Source organism: Oncorhynchus tshawytscha, linkage group LG26, assembly GCF_018296145.1.
Source record: "Oncorhynchus tshawytscha isolate Ot180627B linkage group LG26, Otsh_v2.0, whole genome shotgun sequence".
NCBI lineage: Eukaryota > Metazoa > Chordata > Actinopteri > Salmoniformes > Salmonidae > Oncorhynchus > Oncorhynchus tshawytscha.
Genome location: NC_056454.1, coordinates 32202647 through 32210509, shown reverse-complemented (window position 1 = coordinate 32210509; position 7863 = coordinate 32202647). Strand labels below are relative to the sequence as shown.

At 42.7% G+C, this 7863-nt stretch overlaps 1 protein-coding gene across 3 annotated transcripts in view; it reads right to left on the bottom strand.

Annotated features, from left to right (window-relative positions):
- The window catches only part of LOC112224849 (calcium/calmodulin-dependent 3',5'-cyclic nucleotide phosphodiesterase 1A), an 82487-nt gene that overhangs the window by 18997 nt on the left and 55627 nt on the right, over positions 1-7863 (bottom strand). The gene's annotated exons all lie outside the window — the stretch shown is intronic.

Below are 7863 nucleotides of genomic sequence, written 5' to 3'. Positions count from 1 at the left end.
CTGCTATACGCTGCTGCTACTGTTTATTATACATACTGATCGCCTAGTCACTTTTACCTCTACCCACATGTGCCAGACCGGGTTATAACACATTCCATTTAACTTTTCTGGATTTATTTCTATGTATTTTTATTATTTTTACTGCTCTCTAGGGTTGTTATTATTGCTTGGATAACCTTATTTACTATTATGTATTCATTCTTTGTGAGGTATAGTATGGTAGGGTTATGAGGTATAGTATGGTAGGGTTATGAGGTATAGTATGGTAGGGTTATGAGGTATAGTATGGTAGGGTTATGAAGTATAGTATGGTAGGGTTATGAGCTATAGTAGGGTTATGAGGTATAGTATGGTAGGGTTATGAGGTATAGTATGGTAGGGTTATGAGGTATAGTATGGTAGGGTTATGAGCTATAGTAGGGTTATGAGGTATAGTATGGTAGGGTTATGAGGTATAGTATGGTAGGGTATGGCATGCGGAAAGTATTCAGACCCCTTGACTTTTTCATTTTGTTACGTTACAGCCTTATTCTAAAATGGATTAAATAGTCCCCCCCCCCTCATATATCTACACACAATACCCCATAATTCGCAAATGTATTAAAAATGTACTCAGTACTTTGTAAAAGCACCTTTGGCAGTCAATACAGCCTCGATTCGTCTTGGGTCTGACGTAACAAGCTTGGCACACCTGTATTTGGGGAGTTTCTCCCATTCTTCTCCTCTCAAGCTCTGTCAGGTTGGAGGGTGAAAGTCTCTGCACAGCTATTTTCAGGTCTCTCCAGAGATGTTCGACCGGGTTCAAGTCCGAGCTCTGGCTGGACCACTCAAGGACAATCAGAGACATGCCCCGAAGCCACTCCTGCGTTGTCTTGGCTGTGTGCTTAGGGTCGTTGCCCTGTTGGAAGGTGAACCTTCACCCTAGTCTGAGGTACTGAGCTCTCTGGAGCAGGTTTTCATCAAGGATCTCTCTGTACTTTGCTCCGTTCATCTTTCCCTTGATCCTGACTAGTCTCCCAGTCCCTGCCACTGAAAAAACATCCCAACAGCATGATACTGCCACCACCATGCTTCACTGTAGGGATAGTGCCAGATTTTCACCAGACGTGACGCTGGGAATTCAGGCCAAAGAGCTTGGAATCTTGTTTCTCATGGTCTGAGAGTCCTTTTAGGTGCCTTTTGGCAAAATCCAAGCGTGCAGTCATGTGCTTTTTACTGAGGAGTGGCTTCCGTCTGGCCACTCTACCATAAAGGCCTGATTGGTGGAGTGCTGCAGTGATGGTTGCACTTCTGGAAGGTTCTCCCATCTCCACAGAGGAACTCTGGAGCTCTGTCAGCATGACCATCGGGTTCTTGATCACCTCACTGACCAAGGCCCTTCTTCCCAATTGCTCAGTTCAGCGGGCAGTCAGCTCTAGGGAGATTCTTGGTGGTTCCAAACTTCTTCCATTTAAGAATGATGGAGGCCACTGTGTTCTTGGGGACCTTCAATGCTGAAGACATTTTTTGGTACCCTTCCCCAGATCTGTGCCTAGACACAATCTTACCTCGGAGGGCTACGGACAATTCCTTCGACTTCACGGTTTGGTTTTTGCTCTGACATGCACTGTCCACTGTGGGACCTTATATAGACAGGTGTGTGCCTTTCCAAATCATGTTCAACAATTTGTAGAAACATCTCAAGGATGTTGAATGTAATTTTGAGTCTCATAGCAAAGGGTCTGAATACTTATGTAAATAGGGTATTTCTGTTTTTTATTATTTACACATTTGCAAACATTTCTAAAAACCTGTTTTCGCTTTGTTATTATGAGGTGTTGTGTGTAGATTGACGGGGAAAATGTTTTATTTAATTTATTTTAGAATAAGGCTATAACGTAACAAAATGTGGAAAAATTCAAGGGGTTTAAATGCACTGTACATACGATATTACCTCCATTCCCTTAACTACCTCGTACCCCTGCACATTGACTCACTACTGGTACTCCTTGTATGTAGCCTCGTTATTGTTTTTACTGTGTTTTGTCTTACTTTTGAACTCTGCACTGTTGGTAAAGGGCTCATAAGGAAGCATTTTACTGTTAATTCTAAACCTGTTGTATCCGGCGCAGGTGACCAATACAATTTGATTTGATGATTTGATTTGATGTCTTTTTCCAAATCATGAATAAACATAACAGAGTCAGTGATAAGGTGTCTTGTTTTACAACTTAGGGTGTGGGGAAACCAATCTGTATGATATTCAATAACACATTCATATTTAGATTTTGGTCATTTAGCAGGAGTTCTTGTCCTTATCAACTTACAGTCAGTGCATTCAAACAAGGCTGATAAAAAAAACATCACAGTCATAGCAGGGAAAAACTTTCTTTAACCTTTTACGGAAAATGTTGTTGTAGTTAAGGATACATTGGTGTTCAAAATAATTGTAATTACAACAAGATATCTTGTGATATCTCTGACTATCACTGGATAGTGCCAATACAATACTGAGATATACATGATAATTTGACGCCAGAGGAATGAAACACAGTTCAATACAGTGAAATTGACTACTAAACTGTAAGAAAATTATTTGTACATAATTTTACTGTAATTACAAGGGATTAGAACAAGCAGGTTGGCTGTAGGCATTTGCATATTAATAAATACTAGGTGTTTTATATAACTTGCACTTCTAGAGGCCTAAACAAAAGGCTTCTAAACTGGCCATGATTACAGGGCAAAAGAGATTAAATGGACATGGGTAAATATTCAGCCCTTAAACCATTTAGGACCCCCTAGCACTCTGATCTGTTCCCTATATACATGCGCCAGCAATTCTTTTTCATCCCAGTGCAGCATACTTTACAGTACGCTGTACAGTACGGTATTTTACTGTGCATTCTATGGTAATCTACTGCATTCAGTGTATATTTATTTAACTAGGCAAGTCAGTTAAGAACAGATTCTTATTTACAATGATGGCCTACCCCGGCCAACGCTAGGCCAATAGTGCGCCGCCCTATGGGACTCCCAGTCACGACCGGGAGTAAACCAAGTACTGCAGTGACGCCTCTTGCACTGAGATGCAGTGTCCTTAGACCACTGCGCCACTCAGGAGTATACAGTATCATACGTTTAATTTATACAGTAAGTTACTGATAAAATTACAAAAACGGCTAACAGTGTAGTATACTGTAGGTTCCATTTCCTGCAAAGGTATGCTATAAATGTCACTCTTTGTTTCCATTGCTGATTGTAAAGTAATGAGTTGAGAGGCCAGGTATATTGAGTCTTGTAAATGTCTGTTTACCTGTCCTGGTATGGAGCTGTGTGATCTCCAGTAAATGTCTGTTTACCTGTCCTGGTATGGAGCTGTGTGATCTCCAGTAAATGTCTGTTTACCTGTCCTGGTATGGAGCTGTGTGTTCTCCAGTAAATGTCTGTTTACCTGTCCTGGTATGGAGCTGTGTGATCTCCAGTAAATGTCTGTTTACCTGTCCTGGTATGGAGCTGTGTGATCTCCAGTAAATGTCTGTTTACCTGTCCTGGTATGGAGCTGTGTGTTCTCCAGTAAATGTCTGTTTACCTGTCCTGGTATGGAGCTGTGTGATCTCCAGTAAATGTCTGTTTACCTGTCCTGGTATGGAGCTGTGTGATCTCCAGTAAATGTCTGTTTACCTGTCCTGGTATGGAGCTGTGTGATCTCCAGTAAATGTCTGTTTACCTGTCCTGGTATGGAGCTGTGTGATATCCAGTAAATGTCTGTTTACCTGTCCTGGTATGGAGCTGTGTGATCTCCAGTAAATGTCTGTTTACCTGTCCTGGTATGGAGCTGTGTGATCTCCAGTAAATGTCTGTTTACCTGTCCTGGTATGGAGCTGTGTGATCTCCAGTAAATGTCTGTTTACCTGTCCTGGTATGGAGCTTTGTGATCTCCAGTAAATGTCTGTTTACCTGTCCTGGTATGGAGCTGTGTGATCTCCAGTAAATGTCTGTTTACCTGTCCTGGTATGGAGCTGTGTGATCTCCAGTAAATGTCTGTTTACCTGTCCTGGTATGGAGCTATGTGATCTCCAGTAAATGTCTGTTTACCTGTCCTGGTATGGAGCTGTGTGATCTCCAGTAAATGTCTGTTTACCTGTCCTGGTATGGAGCTATGTGATCTCCAGTAAATGTCTGTTTACCTGTCCTGGTATGGAGCTGTGTGATCTCCAGTAAATGTCTGTTTACCTGTCCTGGTATGGAGCTGTGTGATCTCCAGTAAAGGTCTGTTTACCTGTCCTGGTATGGAGCTGTGTGATCTCCAGTAAAGGTCTGTTTACCTGTCCTGGTATGGAGCTGTGTGATCTCCAGTACATGTCTGTTTACCTGTCCTGGTATGGAGCTGTGTGATCTCCAGTAAATGTCTGTTTACCTGTCCTGGTATGGAGCTGTGTGATCTCCAGTAAATGTCTGTTTACCTGTCCTGGTATGGAGCTGTGTGATCTCCAGTACATGTCTGTTTACCTGTCCTGGTATGGAGCTGTGTGATCTCCAGTAAATGTCTGTTTACCTGTCCTGGTATGGAGCTGTGTGATCTCCAGTAAATGTCTGTTTACCTGTCCTGGTATGGAGCTGTGTGATCTCCAGTAAATGTCTGTTTACCTGTCCTGGTATGGAGCTGTGTGATCTCCAGTAAATGTCTGTTTACCTGTCCTGGTATGGAGCTGTGTGATCTCCAGTAAATGTCTGTTTACCTGTCCTGGTATGGAGCTGTGTGATCTCCAGTAAATGTCTGTTTACCAGTCCTGTTATGGAGCTGTGTGATCTCCAGTAAATGTCTGTTTACCTGTCCTGGTATGGAGCTGTGTGATCTCCAGTAAATGTCTGTTTACCTGTCCTGGTATGGAGCTGTGTGATCTCCAGTAAATGTCTGTTTACCTGTCCTGTTATGGAGCTGTGTGATCTCCAGTAAATGTCTGTTTACCTGTCCTGGTATGGAGCTGTGTGATCTCCAGTAAATGTCTGTTTACCTGTCCTGGTATGGAGCTGTGTGATCTCCAGTAAATGTCTGTTTACCTGTCCTGGTATGGAGCTGTGTGATCTCCAGTAAATGTCTGTTTTCCTGTCCTGGTATGGAGCTGTGTGTTCTCCAGTAAATGTCTGTTTACCTGTCCTGGTATGGAGCTGTGTGATCTCCAGTAAATGTCTGTTTACCTGTCCTGGTATGGAGCTGTGTGATCTCCAGTAAATGTCTGTTTACCTGTCCTGGTATGGAGCTGTGTGATCTCCAGTAAATGTCTGTTTACCTGTCCTGGTATGGAGCTGTGTGATCTCCAGTAAATGTCTGTTTACCTGTCCTGGTATGGAGCTGTGTGATCTCCAGTAAATGTCTGTTTACCTGTCCTGGTATGGAGCTGTGTGATCTCCAGTAAATGTCTGTTTACCTGTCCTGGTATGGAGCTGTGTGATCTCCAGTAAATGTCTGTTTACCTGTCCTGGTATGGAGCTGTGTGATCTCCAGTAAATGTCTGTTTACCTGTCCTGGTATGGAGCTGTGTGATCTCCAGTAAATGTCTGTTTACCTGTCCTGGTATGGAGCTGTGTGATCTCCAGTAAATGTCTGTTTACCTGTCCTGGTATGGAGCTGTGTGATCTCCAGTAAATGTCTGTTTACCTGTCCTGGTATGGAGCTGTGTGATCTCCAGTAAATGTCTGTTTACCTGTCCTGGTATGGAGCTGTGTGATCTCCAGTAAATGTCTGTTTACCTGTCCTGGTATGGAGCTGTGTGATCTCCAGTAAATGTCTGTTTACCTGTCCTGGTATGGAGCTGTGTGATCTCCAGTAAATGTCTGTTTACCTGTCCTGGTATGGAGCTATGTGATCTCCAGTAAATGTCTGTTTACCTGTCCTGGTATGGAGCTGTGTGATCTCCAGTAAATGTCTGTTTACCTGTCCTGGTATGGAGCTGTGTGATCTCCAGTAAATGTCTGTTTACCTGTCCTGGTATGGAGCTGTGTGATCTCCAGTAAATGTCTGTTTACCTGTCCTGGTATGGAGCTGTGTGATCTCCAGTACATGTCTGTTTACCTGTCCTGGTATGGAGCTGTGTGATCTCCAGTAAATGTCTGTTTACCTGTCCTGGTATGGAGCTGTGTGATCTCCAGTACATGTCTGTTTACCTGTCCTGGTATGGAGCTGTGTGATCTCCAGTACATGTCTGTTTACCTGTCCTGGTATGGAGCTGTGTGATCTCCAGTAAATGTCTGTTTACCTGTCCTGGTATGGAGCTGTGTGATCTCCAGTAAATGTCTGTTTACCTGTCCTGGTATGGAGCTGTGTGATCTCCAGTAAATGTCTGTTTACCTGTCCTGGTATGGAGCTGTGTGATCTCCAGTAAATGTCTGTTTACCTGTCCTGGTATGGAGCTGTGTGATCTCCAGTAAATGTCTGTTTACCTGTCCTGGTATGGAGCTGTGTGATCTCCAGTAAATGTCTGTTTACCTGTCCTGGTATGGAGCTGTGTGATCTCCAGTAAATGTCTGTTTACCTGTCCTGGTATGGAGCTGTGTGATCTCCAGTAAATGTCTTTCTGAAAGCTGAATGGAGTTCAAACTGAATGAAGTGTAACTGACAGGTTCTCTTTCCACTGCAGTTTGTTTTGTTTCCCTTCTTCCTGTCTCACAGTGAGTCATCTTGTTTTACTGAGGAAAATAGCCTTGGTGATTTACTAACTGGAAAACAGATCTTTAGTCTTCATGTGAAAGAAAATGTGGCCAATGAAGGAAAAGAGAGGCATATATTTTTCATGATGTGATTATAGTGTCAACATTAGGTTAGATTGCTAACGTAAGGAAATGAGGCCTTTAGAATTGCGATAAGGGTGCAGGTCAGGACTTCCTTCTGCAAGTAATTATTCTGAAATTGTAATACTGAGCGACCGTGAAAATAAATAATGATTTATTATGATGGAAAACAAAATTACTACACAAATATGATTCAATCAAAGTCTATGGGTACTGACCAACTAATGCACTACATAGTATATATGGTGCCATTTGGGATGCACACAAAGAACGACTTCATTGCAGTTTGTTTTGTTTCCCTTCTTCCTGTCTCACAGTGAGTCATCTTATTTAACTGAGGAAAATAGCCTTGGTGATTTACTAACTGGAAAACAGATCTTTAGTCTTCATGAAAATGTGGCCAATGAAGGAGAAGAGAAGCAGATATTTTTCATGATGTAATTATAGTGTCAACATTAGATTAGATGCTAACGTAAGGAAATTAGGTGTGTAGAATGGTGATACGGGTGCAGGTCAGGACTTCCTTCTGCAAGTAATTATTCTGAAATTGTAAAACTGAACGACCGTAAAAAACAAGAATAAACGACATAGTAAGTATGGTGCCATCTGGGATGCACACAAAGAACGACTTCATTATTTTGTTTGGATCAAACTTCTGGAAATGTAGCAGTGCTTTCTGGCAAACATGCCTTGTGTTGTGGTGATTGAAGAGAGTTCTAGCACTGAGGACCAAAGCCTTGTTAATGAAGAGCCAATACTAAAGAGAGGGAGATAGAATTGGGGCCTCAGAGAGATATAATTGGGGCCTGAGAGAGAGAGAGAGAGAGAGAGAGAGAGAGAGAGAGAGAGAAAGACAGAGAGAAAGACAGAGAGACAGAGAGAGAGAGAGAGAGAGAGAGAGAGAGAGTTGTTGAACATGAGCTCTGTCAACATGCCTGCTCTGTGATCAGTCTACAGGCTATGTAAACACCTGCTTATCGTTGGAGAGCACAGCTGAGCTGACACACTGCAGTCTGCATAAACAACTACAGCCACAACAGCCCAGACTGAGGGGGGTGTGGGGCTCAGTCAGAATCTAGTTTAATAGTCTCC